Raw genomic sequence first — 328 nt, forward strand, 5'->3', positions numbered from 1 at the left:
GATTTCTATTGTTTATTAATTTCTTTGGTAAAAACAATTGCTCATGGCTATTCATAAGGTGTTTTTAAAACACGCATTGGTGTAATAAATTGATTCAAAAGGGACAATTTGGAATTGTTCAGTCTTCCCGGATCTTTTGTGGGATAATCTAATTTTATGACAACTCTGTGTGTGTCATTTTTTGCATCCTTTGGAAACTCAGGAAACTGCCACGCTGACCAAAACATCAAAAGAGAAAGTGAAAGCAGCACCACTATGCCAAGGCAGAGATCTTTACAGTGAAAGCAAGTGCTGGTAGTTGTGGCCCTGCCAGTAGCTCTCCCTCCAG

The sequence above is a fragment of the Galeopterus variegatus genome, unplaced genomic scaffold (assembly GCF_000696425.1).
Source record: "Galeopterus variegatus unplaced genomic scaffold, G_variegatus-3.0.2 Scaffold406, whole genome shotgun sequence".
NCBI lineage: Eukaryota > Metazoa > Chordata > Mammalia > Dermoptera > Cynocephalidae > Galeopterus > Galeopterus variegatus.